The sequence below is a fragment of the Ptychodera flava genome, chromosome 6 (genome assembly GCF_041260155.1).
Source record: "Ptychodera flava strain L36383 chromosome 6, AS_Pfla_20210202, whole genome shotgun sequence".
Taxonomy (NCBI): Eukaryota; Metazoa; Hemichordata; class Enteropneusta; family Ptychoderidae; genus Ptychodera; species Ptychodera flava.
Genome location: NC_091933.1, coordinates 15,225,708 through 15,239,345, shown reverse-complemented (window position 1 = coordinate 15,239,345; position 13,638 = coordinate 15,225,708). Strand labels below are relative to the sequence as shown.

Here is a 13,638-nt window from a genome sequence, read left to right as displayed (position 1 = left end):
GTTTGACATTATTGTATATGCGATTATTTGCGGGATAAAGTGAAAAATGGCCGTGAACGCAACATTGCAGCTGGAAAACAATGCATCAAGCGAAGATAAAAATCGTTATTTCGGAAACTCAGAATTACAAAGGAGACGCCCCTTCAGTATGCGATTGCATGAAATATAACTATTCTGATAAGCGATATCGTAAGATCAATGAAAAGTAAATTGCTGAAGGGAATTAATAGTCCGGGATGTATATCACTGACGGGCAGAGGCTTTATGCCTATAGGTCTTATCTGTTACAAGAAGCTAGCTGCCATCATTGACGTGATCATATGACCGCATTGCCCCACCCCAGCGTAGCAGATATAGGGCTGAGATGATGTGCAATTAGGAAAAATAGCAGTTCATGAACTATCGAAGCGCAGTCATATTCTCGGACGTAATTTTATCGCAATGGCTCGAGATTAAAGGGATACAGTTGTCGGAACTGCGCTCGAAGGTCGCATGGAACCCATACGACCAATGTAAACACTCTATCCAAGGTATGATGGTGATTGATGAAAGTTAAGACATGTCTGTCATAATCTACATTGTATAATTTAAATGTCGCAGCTATGGTGATGAGATTCATCTAGATATCGTGCACAATATACATTGTTTGTAAAACAAGAAACTCGCACAGGCGCAGTTCCGACGACTGTTTCACTTTAAGCTGATATAATTGATCAATCTGAAGAATTATCCTTTCTAATAGACTCTCATTGAAATTCGAAAACTTCTTGAATATACTTGCCCGCGATTGGTGAGACGTTAATCGGTCAATTCACACACCCATCCGTCAATCATTCCCCACTAAATGTATTCCCTGCAACTTTTCAATGTTACATTATGTTCTACATAATTACTTTAGGTCTAGGGTTTACTCAAGTCCAGATCACATTTTTCATTTTGCAGAAATTTTCGAATTATATGAACCGACCTTTGCAAACTGCTGATGCTCGACGAGATTCCTTTTAGAAGATTCCTCTCGTCTGCCACCTCCTTGATACGTATTAATTTAATCGCAAGTACATAAATATTTCAGCGGTTGCGTTTACCCACGCGATTTAATGAACAGTCCGTATCGATGATTTACTGACCTTGGTAATACCTAGCTTGAACAAATTCTTCGCGAACCAATTAACGAGAAGTCGGTTGCCCAATTGACACGACTTTATGCACCAGTGCAGAGTCTCGAATTTTGATGATCGTTGACTTCGCTTATTCTGTCGGGTACGACATAAAAGCACTTGATTCTTCTTGTACTTTTGTTTCACTTCTTATGTAGGTCATTTTCCCCCACACTCATCATGACCTGAGTTCAATTAGTCTAGAACATTCTCAAGGTCACTGCCCTTGATGACCTCACAACCTTGAATTCAATTAGTCATGTTTGGAATGTTCTGGAAAGTTGATTAGTTGTGTAAGGGAGATAATTTTAGAACAGTAATTAGCATGTCAATAAAAGTTCTAGATTGTTCTTATATGCCTTTATAAAAGGACGTGCACAGCTTCCAGTCAGACTTTTGGGATCGTGTCTCTTGTGTGTTACTAAACTCCAGCAGTAGTCATTCTCAAGACTTTCCAAGACCTTCACTGCCAACGCTGGATTTATACTTTGGACTTTGTGCAACTACAAGCCTGCAAGCCGAAGGACTGTTCATTCATCCGACTGACTGTTACAACTCTGAGACTGGAGCTTTGCCGTCCCAGCTGAGATAAGTAGTCTGTACACTTTTAAAGCTTGTACTCTGTCCCTAACTTAGCATTAGTTTTGTTTTCGTAATAAATTTTGTTTAAACGGAAACTGCTGAGTTCACCCTTTTGTTCGTATCCTCTGCACGTAACAAAATTGGGGGCTCGTCCGGGATACGAATATTTTGAGCCGTTTGACAACATTTTGACAGCTTTTCAAAACTACTTTACACTGTGAACTCAGCGAAATTTAATCATGGCGGAATTTAAACCAGAGGAAATGGATGACCTTGATCAGGACACATTTGATTCCCTCAGAAAAGACGACCTCATAACACTGGCCAATTTCCTTAAGGTAGAAGTTAAACGATCTATGCGCAAGCGAGAAATACAGTTCAAGATTGCAAAACATTTAGTTAAATCAGGCCATTTTGAGGAGTCTGCCTTAAAAGATTATGAGCCCGAGTCTACCTCTGAACTCAGAAAATTAGAATTAGAAATGCAGACAAATTTGGAGATCAAGAAACTAGAATTACAAATGAGAGAGAAAGAATTACAAATGGAAGAAAGACAGAGAGAGAAAGATAGGCAGGAAAGATTAGAAATGGAAGAAAGACAGAAAGAGAGGGAATTGGAAATGAAAGAAAAAGAATTGCAAATGGAAGAAAGACAAAGGGAGAAAGAAAGAGAGAAAAAGAAAAGGAAAGAGATTAGCAGAACACCGACTGCAGTTAGAAATGAGACGTTTAGAGCTTAGAAAGTCAGGAAAATTCTCCCTTCAGACAATTTTGACATCACTAAGCATTTCAGTTAGTTCCCCCTTTCCAAGAAAAGGATGTTGATAAATATTTCCTTCATTTTGAGAAAATTGCTCAGAGTCTGGATTGACCTAAGGAGTCCTGGTCTATGCTTTTGCAGAGTGCTTTGGTGGGTAAAGCCAGAGAAATTTACATTCAGTTGTCAGTAGAGCAGGCTTCAAATTATGATTCTGTGAAGGAATTAATTCTCAAGGGCTATGAGTTGGTGCCTGAAGCTTACCGTCAGAAATTTAGGGATTGTGAGAAGGTGAAGGATCAAACTTATGTTGAATTTGCTCGAACAAAAGAACAACTGTTTGATCGTTGGTGTTCTTCTGAAAAGGTCAGTCAGAATTATGACAAATTACGACAGCTCGTTTTGATTGAGGAATTTAAAAGGTGCATCCGGAGTGATATCAAGACGTTTATCAATGAACAAAAGGCAGATACATTAGAGGTTGCTGCACGTTTGGCCGATGATTATTCATTGACTCACAAATCTTCATTTCTCAGCAAACCATCCCAGTCCTTTTCATACAGAAACAATGCAGGTAAATTTAACTCCTCCTTTTCGTCCAAGAATTTTTCAAAGGACAGTAGAAAATCAAATGACAACAGTTCACAGAGTTCAAGTAACACTCCCACATCATCAGATCCCAAGTCTCAATCTCCTTCTGACAAACAGTTCGGTACACTTTCTTGTAATTATTGTAAGAAAGACGGCCATTTAATGTCAGAGTGTTTCAAATTGAAAAGAAAACGTGAAGGTCAAAGTGGTCAAAGTGGATCTAAGCCCACCGGCTTTATTTCTTCATCAACTCAATTAGAGTCTAATAATGTGTGCAACACATTTTCTGAGGTTAAACCCCTCTCATCCCCAATTATTGAGGTCAAGGTCAATTCTTCTCAAGATAGCATTATGGGTATTTTCGAGCCATTTATTCATAATGGTTTTATATCACTTTCTTGTGATTTCTCTTCCGCTACCCCTGTCAAATTTTAAGAGATACCGGGGCTTCCCAGTCTCTTTTGTTGGCAGATACCCTGCCGTTTTCTGAAAAGTCATTTTCAGGTTCTAAAGTTCTTATTAAGGGGGTAGATTGTAATGACTACATTCCTGTTCCTCTCCATAATGTCTATTTGTCTTCGGACTTTGTTTCTGGACCTGTGGCTTTAGGTATTAGGCCTTTTTTTGCCTTTTGAAGGGATTCACCTTCTTCTTGGAAACGACCTTGCTGGGGACAAGGTCATTACTAATCCACTTGTGACTGATAATCCTAGTTTAGATCAGGATCCAGAGCCAATTGAACAAGAGATACCCGATTTATTTCCTTCATGTGCCATTACTCGAGCCATGTCAAAGAAAACTTCCGAGAATCAAAATACTCTCAAAAATAATGTCACAGATGTTGACTTAAATGACACCTTTCTCAGTCAGGTGTTTGACACGGATCATTCCGTTATCCCTCGTGGATTTGAAACTTCCAGTAAAACTTCTGCTGACCAAAGTCAGACATTTTCTAGATCAAATCTCATTGCAGAACAACACAAGACCCAGATATTTTGTCTTTGTTTGACAGGGTAGATGATGAAGGTAAAACTTCAGATAGCTCTGTTTCCTATTATACAAAGTCTGGTATTCTCATGCGTAAATGGAGACCTCCAGATGTTTTGGTTGATGACGATTGGGCTATAAAACATCAAATTGTGGTTCCAAAACCCTACCGTGCTGAAATATTGCGCCTGGCCCATGAAACGCCCTGGGCTGGTCATTTGGGAGTAAGGAAAACTTATCATAAAATTCTCAGTCACTTTTATTGCCTAATCTCAGGCAGGATGTAACACATTTCTGTAAAACATTGTCATCACATGTCAATGGTAGGAAAGCCAATCAACCATTCCAAAGCGCTTGGGTGGGAGGGGGCACGCCGGAAGTGGAGAGGATGGAAGCAGGGAGAGGGGAGGGGAGGGGGGGGGGGGGGTGGAAGGGGGGGGGGGGAGGAAGGAAAGCCAAATCAGACCATTCCAAAGGCCCCTTTTACAGACCAATTCCTGCATTTCAAGAACCATTCAGTAGGATACTAATAGACTGTGTTGGGCCCCTACCAAAAACAAGATCAGGAAATGAGTACATGCTGACAATAATGTGTACATCAACTCGGTTCCCAGAAGCAATACCACTGAGAAATATAAAGACAAAGACTATAGTGAAAGCTTTAGTCAAATTTTTCACTTTATTTGGCCTCCCTAAATGTGTCCAGTCCGATCAAGGCTCCAACTTTATGTCTGGTATTTTTCAACAAGTAATGGATCAGCTAGGCATTAAACAGTACAGGTCATCCGCCTATCATCCAGAAAGTCAGGGTGCTCTTGAGCGATTTCATCAAACTTTGAAAAATATGATTAGGACCTACTGTTTTGACACAGAGAAGCAGTGGGATGAAGGAATTCATTTTTTGCTCTTTGCTGTTAGAGAGTCAATTCAAGAGTCTCTTGGTTTTAGCCCATTTGAGCTTGTATTTGGACATACAGTCCGTGGCCCACTTAAGCTCGTTAAAGAGAAATTCCTATCAGACGATGATGATTGTCTGAATATTTTGCAATATGTGTCAGATTTTCGTACGAAACTCTCTAAAGCATGTGAATTAGCCAGAGAAAATCTTGAGTCATCTCAGCAGTCAATGAAACCAAATACGATAAAACACCCCAAAACGGAAGTTTGAACCAGGTCAAAAAGTTCTTGTTCTACTTCCGGTTCCTGGCAAACCACTCCATGCTCGTTACTTTGGGCCATATCTAATTGATAAGAAATTGAGTGATTTAAATTACATCATAATAACACCTGACAGGCGAAAACAAAAACAGCTATGTCACATAAATATGCTTAAGCCATATTTGGATAGGGATAATCCTACTATAACTCAGCCTGTCAGTGCAGTCAGTTCAAACCATTATGAGATAGTGATACTGAAACTGACTTGAGTGAAAATACTCTAAACTCAAAGCTGGGCTCGGTCAAGCTTCAGAACTCAGAAATCCTGGAGAAGCTGGAGTCTACAAAGTTGGCACACCTCCAGCCAGAACAACAACAACAGGTGAAAGAACTGCTCCATGAATATAAACACCTGTTTCAAGATGTTCCAACGAGGACAAACGTCATCTATCACGACGTTGATGTTGGGGACAGTAAGCCTGTAAAACAACATCCATACAGACTGAATCCAACAAAAGCGAAATATCTCCAGGAAGAAGTCAAATACCTGCTGGACAATGACTTTATTGAACCCAGTAAAAGTAACTGGAGTTCGCCATGCATACTTGTTCCCAAATCAGATCACAGTTATCGTATGTGCACGGACTTTAGGAAGGTCAACACTTTAACAAAGACAGACACTTTCCCAATCCCGAGGATTGATGACTGCATCGACCGAGTGGGAAAAGCCAAGTATGTGACGAAATTTGACCTACTGAAGGGATTTTGGCAAGTCCCCCTGACGGATCGTGCTCGTGAAATATCCGCCTTTGTTACACCAGACGGATTGTTCCAGTACAAGGTGATGCCATTCGGAATGAAGAACTCTCCGGCAACGTTCCAACGGATGATCAACGACGTCATATCCGGGCTAGACGGGTGTGCAGCTTACGTTGACGACGTCGTCCTGTATACTGACACCTGGGAGGAACACATCAAGCTCATGCGGAAGTTCTTTGAGAGACTGAGCAAAGCAATGTTGACTGTCAACCTTGCCAAATCTGAGTTTGGTTGGGCGAGGGTGACTTACCTCGGACATACTGTAGGACAGGTGAGGTAAAACCTGTTGATGCCAAAATCAGTGCCATTTCAAGTTTTCCCATAACAAACTGCAAATGACAACTGATGCGCTTTCTCGGTATGGCTGGTTACTACAGAAAATTCTGTCCAAATTTCTCCACAATTACTGAGCCTTTGACTAACTTACTTAAAAAGAAAGTAAAGTTTGTTTGGTCAGAGCAATGCCAACAGGCATTTGATACACTTAAAGCCATACTGCAAAGTGCCCCAGTGTTGTCTGCACCAGATTTCACTTTGCCATTCAAATTAGCTGTAGATGCTAGTGATACGGCTGCTGGTGCTGTTTTATTGCAAGAGGATAGTCATGGTGTAGATCATCCTGTTTGCTATTTTTCACGCAAATTTAACAAATCCCAGAGAAACTACTCTACAATTGAAAAAGAGTGTTTATCTTTGATATTAGCTTTACAGCATTTTGAAGTTTATGTTACTTCTTCAAATCAGCCAATAGTGGTTTATATTGATCACAACCCTCTTGTTTTTCTGCAGAAATTTAAAGGCAAAAATCAGAGATTGCTAAGATGGAGTTTAATGTTACAGGAGTTTAATCTTGATATTAGACATATCAAAGGCAGAGACAATTTAATTGCAGACTGTCTCTCTCGTATTTAGAGTTTATTGTTGTTCACTTTCAAGAAGTTTAACTTTAGAGTAAAAAAAAAAAAAAAAAAAAAAAAAAAAAATTGAGTACTTAAATCTTTTTCAAGATTACATTTGCAAAAGAAAGATTTTTCTTTGAAAAATTTTCTTTTTTTTGAAGAGGGGGTGTGTTATGTAGGTCATTTTCCCCCCACACTCATCATGACCTGAGTTCAATTAGTCTAGAACATTCTCAAGGTCACTGCCCTTGATGACCTCACAACCTTGAATTCAATTAGTCATGTTTGGAATGTTCTGGAAAGTTGATTAGTTGTGTAAGGGAGATAATTTTAGAACAGTAATTAGCATGTCAATAAAAGTTCTAGATTGTTCTTATATGCCTTTATAAAAGGGACGTGCACAGCTTCCAGTCAGACTTTTGGGATCGTGTCTCTTGTGTGTTACTAAACTCCAGCAGTAGTCATTCTCAAGACTTTCCAAGACCTTCACTGCCAACGCTGGATTTATACTTTGGACTTTGTGCAACTACAAGCCTGCAAGCCGAAGGACTGTTCATTCATCCGACTGACTGTTACAACTCTGAGACTGGAGCTTTGCCGTCCCAGCTGAGATAAGTAGTCTGTACACTTTTAAAGCTTGTACTCTGTCCCTAACTTAGCAATTAGTTTTGTTTTCGTAATAAATTTTGTTTAAACGGAAACTGCTGAGTTCACCCTTTTGTTCGTATCCTCTGCACGTAAGTCACTTCCTTTCGGAAGTGTGCTTTTCCCTACTCGTTTTGATCAGATTATAGATTTACAAACGGCGATGTGTATTGATGTGCTTGCACAGTGGCGATTTCGAAACCCCACGACGACACCGCCGTTGCTATCGCTTCACATTTGTTAACGTTTCTCCCAGCATTCAACTGGTTTCTTTGTACAAATGGGGAGACTTTAACATATCTTGTATGTCATATAAATTATTTGCGGTGGAATTATCTACGGATGATATTATTTTTAAAATAGTAACGAGTAATCGCGATTCTCAAATTTGATCGGAATGATTTATTCAAAGTCTGTTCTTTTATTCATTAAGGTTGCTTAACGTATCGACGTGTGTCAGTCGCCCTCGTCAATTCACCGTCCGCGCAGTTGATCGGATAAAAATCCCAACCGGGCGCACCGTCAGCAAGTGTGTGTATGGTGCTGGAGAGAAGGATCGTATTAGGCAGGTAAGTAAACCGATTCAGTGTGTACTTCTACACCCAGGAAATGCAACTGTTGTGTCAGACCACTGCCGCAGAGTGTGAGAAGTGCCAGTGGGGAAACACGTCACTCATCTGGACAGAACGTCCGTCGCCGCGATGAGGGATGACAAGTTTGAGGTTTCCGCAATTTTTATTTTTGAGCAAGTTTTTCCGGGTTTTTTTTGCAAAAAAAAACAACACCTCAAATCAGCAAACTTTCATCTTTTCTCCTGCCGCTTCACAAAAATCACACTTCTCAATCGCTGATGAAAGAGAAGGCCAGCGTATAGCCCTGACGGCACCTCCGACGGTTTCTGCACTGCGTCATTTCCACTGTATGGCCAGTGTGATGGATTGCACACACTTTACTCTAGCGTAGCAAAGACTTGCTGATCTCCCGAGGAAGACTGCCATAACAGATGGAGTAAAAAGGCAATTAAAAAATCCGCCAGCCGTATCTTCTGACTGCAATAAGAAAGGATAGGTACTTTGTCAATGACATCTACCTGATGGCATAGATATAGTACGGACATCTTATTGACGCCATCGGAATCATTATCTGATCCTAACATGTAGCTGGTAATGGCCCAGTTGACCGATGCATGCCTGTAGCACATTCATTAATATGAACTTTCATGCCCAATAACCGAGAAATCTAGGAGGTGCTTGTACTGAAATGATTCCAAAAACCACAAACAAAATAAATAACTGCTCAAATACTGTCGCCAATGATTAGAGATTTCAAATCATGCGAATTAGCAGGCATTCAAGGCAAAAAATATTGAAAAAGCTGCTATTAGCTCGCAAAGGGCCCAATAACGTACTTCACGTGTTTTTTTTCTCCATCCATTTGTCAGTGAAGCCGAATATCCCATGGGAAAAGGATTGAGGATAAACAAGCCGAACAAATGAAGTACCGAAGCTGGAAACGCAACTCCAAGAACTACTAAGGTGTCATGTTTGTTTCTGTGTGCAAATTAAATCACCCATAGTGCTACATTCACCGCGGTTGGTTGAGGTCGCGGAAACACCGAGCCTCGGATTCAATCCATGACGGGGAACTCATCGTCATAGTTACGGAGAGGACAGCAGGTGCGCGTGCGATAAAGGTGGGCCGTTTCTGTTTCTTCGCATATATGTGAATCTGCACGCATGATATACGTATACGTAATGACATGTGCCATGTGCTCAGCCTGGCGAGAAACTCAACAAATATGCATTCCCATGCGATGGAAGATATCCAGGTAGTTCATCAAGTGTGTGTGTGTATGTATATATATATATATATATATATATATATATATATATATATATACGCTTAACAATTTTCACTTCGATTCGAGTCAGTGACGTTCAATTAGAAACTTGTCGTATCACAGTGAATGTTAAAATGGTGTCAGATTTTCACATTTAATATCGTATGCTCATCCTATAATCATATATCAGCCTGTTTTGGTAGCTAAAATACCTGTAATTGACATTTGATAAGTATTTACTTGCTAATATGATCAGTTTGAAAAGGTTGCTGAGTATCAGACATTAACGTCTGATATCCTATGGGTATCATCTCGTCACAGGTCAACCATAAACAGTTGCTAAATGTAATTGCAGCGGCTTATGCATTCTCCATTATATTCAGCGCTGAACTTTACATTCAACCACTGGATAAGACTAAAAACTTCATAATGTGAGCGCTATCCTCATTTACTTTCATTCAAGCATTTAGCGTATTTTCTTACATTTCAGCGAAAATGATACGGAGCACACTTAGAACAGCAAACACCTGGAGAATGTATTCATTATTTACGCAGAATTTGACGGATTAGCCACATTACCGCTGGACTAATATTGAAATGTCCGGTGCAGCGGATGTTTCTCCCAGTACAAAGAAAAACAACCCCTCGAAGGACTCTGCGTCAACAATTTCCAATTAGTCCGTCTACCCTCTGTACGCCGAGTTGGAAAAAAGGAATCTTTGTTCAGAATTAATGGGTTTGGTTTTCATGTCCCAGAATACACGTGGGGGAATATCGCAATCGTGGCCCAAATAGGTAAACCGACAGTCAATCGCGCAATTAAAATTTTAAAAACGTGCCCGAGTGCAAATTTTCGACTCTTTCCAAGCATCGCCTTAATATTTCCTCGGCTAATACATGAGTCTTTAATTTCCCTAGAGTAGCTAGCTGACACATAGAAGAAGGCTCACATCAAGTTAGCGTATATTTCCAGTGTATTTTTGTGGGAGACCTTTTCATCCCACAAACAGTCTACTTAAAAGACGGTCTTCAGCTTTCCCCAACTTTCTCTCAGGTTTAAGGAGTCAATGCAATGAGTACTGATCAACATCACTGGGAACCTTCCGATTTCGTTATTTGCTGGACAATAATGATCATTAAAAGTAGAGAATGATTGAGTTAGGAAACCTAATGAAAACTGACGTTCAAGATACAGGGGTGCCACTGCAAAGGAGTTGATTAACCCGAACTGCTAAGTGGAGGGAAACTGCCGTGTATACGTACAGTTTCATCATACTTTCGAACCAAACCAGTAACTCATCGCTCATCACGAGATATGATGCCTCCTTCGGACCCTGCGTAACAGTAAATTGCATAATAAAGACCGCTGTTCGTATGTAAAGCATTCCATTCTGTTTTGCAGCATCAAAACTGGTCGTGAACCAAACTTTCTCCCGGAAGTACAAAATCGTTTGTCGTTGTTGTTTGTTTCATGTGCGCAGAATCAGAAAAAATGCTCCGGTGTTGTTACAATGAAACTAGACTAAGTAAATATAAAAACAGGAAAAACCAAATTTAGTGATATATGCGAAGCACAGTGAGCGAAAAATACGCTTTTCTCTAACGATTTCTCCCAGAGCGTTGAAAACAAATGGTCTTGGTTATCGGACGACTTTGTGTGGAGAACAATAAACGATTGACGCCTGCCAACCCTACAAATATTGATAACCATACTGTATACCCAATACGATTATCTTGTCTTTGAAGAAATTCCCCCGACGATGTCCATGGCCGTTCTCCAAATTGAGCCATCACGCGAGATGTATTATCTGTTTACACCTACGAGACTCTACGACTATTAATTTTTGGAAGAACGACGGCGGGAGATTTGCGGATGAAACATTCGCCCGCTTTCAATTGATGAAGAAGGCAAGAACCACAGCGCAATCCTTGTTAATTCAAATGATTCACAAAGAGTGTTGAGTAAAACTGCTCACTTGCAGGCAACATTCATTCAACATAATTACTCTACTCTGGTTCAAACCATTCAAAGAGGTGTTTCCTCGTAGCGACTGAAAGCGTCGCAAAGTTTCAGTTCAAAAAGTAAGAAAAAATTCGCAGAGAAACTGCAGATGTAAGACTGACTCTTGCAAATTTGTTTATTAATAAGAACCGCCGTCACAAATTTGTTCCATCTGAAGGCCAGTGTCGTGTGTATTCCTATAGTCGCCAATGAAAATCCCCAGTGGCACACTTATCATAAAATAGTTTGCATCGGTTTGGGAAACTTAATTTTTCCACGAAATGGTACAGTTCAGTTTGTGCACACACTGTATATCTACACACTTATACAAACCAACACACCTGTGACCATTTTACACGCACTATTAACTTGCCATCAGTTGGAGAAAAAGCAAATTAGGTAAAGTAAAATACAACTCACTATCTTGTTTCGGACAATTAGTCATGTGGGTCGTTCTAGTCGGGATTAAAAAACAGTCCGTACCAAATGGCACGAAATTGTCGCCACCGTATAATCAGAGGCCGTATCTGAACCAATGGAGTTTATACAAAGCGCGATTGTTCCACACGAAGTGTTTCCAATAAAAGCTGTAACATGACATTGACAATAATTCAGAATTCCGAGTCCAGGTCTCATTATCACCGCCTTTTAAATTGCCTTGTTGCTATGACTATGTTTCCAAAAGTGAACCGAATAAATCGTACTTCAGCCTTCACTTATATAGACAGCTCGATTTTAGTCTGAGACCATTCTTGAAGATTCTTTGTTTGCGTGAACGGTACCTTGACGCCAACTGGTATGCAAAACCATGTCTGGGATCAAAAACTTGTCAAATCTAATACCGATTCCAATCGCCTGGTTCATTTGTATCATTAGATGATGCAGTAAATGCACTAACGATGTTTAGACGGTGTTCTCGTCGTGGCTTAGTGGTGTCAAGGGTCAAACCGCATGCGGCGGGACTAATTACAGGTTTCTAACTAAGGGGGTTAAACTGGCTGTGTCCGAGGAGACGGGATCGGCCTGTTAACATGCCGAATTCATAAATTTCCGTATTAGATTGCTAAACCATTTTCAAATCGGCTGACATTTCGACACTAATCAGTCTTGTGCGCTGTATAAGTATAGGGTTTTGTTGGAAACATACTGACATTTGTCTGTCTTCACAAGCTGCAGATGATTTCCTCGAGCCTTAGATGTATGACGTGGGAGCTTGGGAGCACCGGTAATTATCAATGCGTCTCCTTTGTGACTGCTTTTTATTCATCAGACGAGGATAGAAATTGACTTTGATTTTCGGAAATAGGACAACTGAAATACACAGCCTGGGACTTCTGCTAACGATAAAAGCTTTGCTTTGCTTCACTGCGATGTCAATATGAAATGGACATCATCTATAATAAACTCGCTGCAGTCAGACACACATTCTGCTAAAAAGATATCCCGGTGTGAGTTGGCGAATGAAAACCAATTACTCCACGACGCTAAACTAGCCAGGAACGTGTCTATAAGAACATTGTTGATATTCTCAATATTTCATAAATTGCCTAGCTGCGATCAGCAAGCGCTGATTGAGGTCAATGGAATCTTTTCTACAAGGGAAAGTCCATTCTATATGGGAAAAAATAAGCGACATGCATAGCTCATGTCATATTTCTGCCTCTTTGCACAAATATGAATGGCGACTATCAAATTCGCCGGTTAAAAAAAAATAAAGGTGAAAAAAATGTGCTGTCGACAGATTATAAATAGTTTTGCTATGCTTTGAGATCTACAGATTAATGTACCATTCTGCCACGACACAATCGTTAAATATTCCTAATGGCAAAATTGAATTCGATTTAAACTGCATTATAACGACAATTTTGATGATAAAAAATTGAACTAGATTTTCTTTTATCTATACGAGGTTTGGTTCTGGCAGTCACGGATGCCGCTATAGAAAATTTCATTACGACAGCAGAACTACTGCCCATATTGCGAATCCAAACAACACTATATAAGCTGAAACCCGATAATACTACAACTTCCAATACTTTAGCTTTATTGTTAACCTCACAGCTTCCCTTTCAACGGCAGAACGGACTTACAGAATACAAATAGGGATGCTAATCACACACAAAGTAGAAAGAATAATTGCACCTCATATTCAATAGTACTATTAATTGGCCCTGATGAGTAAATAACGCTGATAATAAAGC

General features: G+C 40.0%; 1 protein-coding gene across 1 annotated transcript in view; it reads left to right on the top strand.

The window, feature by feature from the left end:
- LOC139134946 (QRFP-like peptide receptor) overlaps positions 1 to 13,638 on the top strand; it is a 37,673-nt gene that overhangs the window by 13,520 nt on the left and 10,515 nt on the right. The window contains exons 3-4 of the mRNA XM_070702048.1: positions 8,029 to 8,164; positions 9,037 to 9,288. The gene's annotated coding sequence lies outside the window, so the exon portion shown is untranslated. The remainder of the gene's footprint in view (positions 1 to 8,028; positions 8,165 to 9,036; positions 9,289 to 13,638) is intronic.